Consider the following 604-nt stretch of genomic DNA (forward strand, 5'->3'; position numbering starts at 1 on the left):
TGCTCATTCATCTTTTCCAGGATCTTACAAGGAATTGATGATTATTCCTGGAGCTATTTTTTCCCCTTTTTTGAAAATGGGAACCACATCAGTTCTTTTCCAGTCCTCTGGTAGTTCCCCGGTGCTCCAGGATCTTTGAAAGTTATGGTTCAGTGGTTCTGAGATCACATCTGCCAGCCCCTTCAAAATTTATATATTCCTATAAGAGTTGTTAAAGAATACTGATTCTGTCCTTGTGCATAGGAATATGAAATTGTGTGCTTACTTCAGCAGCACATATACTAAAATTGGAATGATATAGAGAAGATTAGCATGGCCCTTGATCAAGGATAACATGCAAATTCATGAAGCATTCCATATTTTTTAATATAAAAATACATGAAATTGGATTGATAATCTAAACAATAGTTTTGTAAAATATCCCATCCTTATATGCACATGGATTCCTCAGCATGCCTATTTGGATGTCTTACTGAATTAATTGGATGATATTCAGTGACTTTAGATTGTAAATATTCTTCTTAATTCACATGATCTTCTAATAAATGGACTGTGGGAGATGTGGCTAACATCTACTTCCATAGAAGCATATGGTACATATTGC

General features: G+C 34.8%; 1 non-coding gene across 1 annotated transcript; it reads left to right on the forward strand.

Annotated features, from left to right (window-relative positions):
* The first annotated feature begins 257 nt into the window (after nucleotides 1–257).
* On the forward strand, nucleotides 258–364 carry LOC139317296 (U6 spliceosomal RNA). The gene has a single exon (XR_011600433.1). It is a non-coding gene; the product is annotated as a U6 spliceosomal RNA (small nuclear RNA).
* Nucleotides 365–604: the final 240 nt, after the last annotated feature.

The sequence above is a fragment of the Pituophis catenifer genome, unplaced genomic scaffold (assembly GCF_029215685.1).
Source record: "Pituophis catenifer annectens isolate HBS135680 unplaced genomic scaffold, rPitCat1.0.hap2 SCAF_4, whole genome shotgun sequence".
In the NCBI taxonomy this organism is placed as follows: Eukaryota; Metazoa; Chordata; class Lepidosauria; order Squamata; family Colubridae; genus Pituophis; species Pituophis catenifer.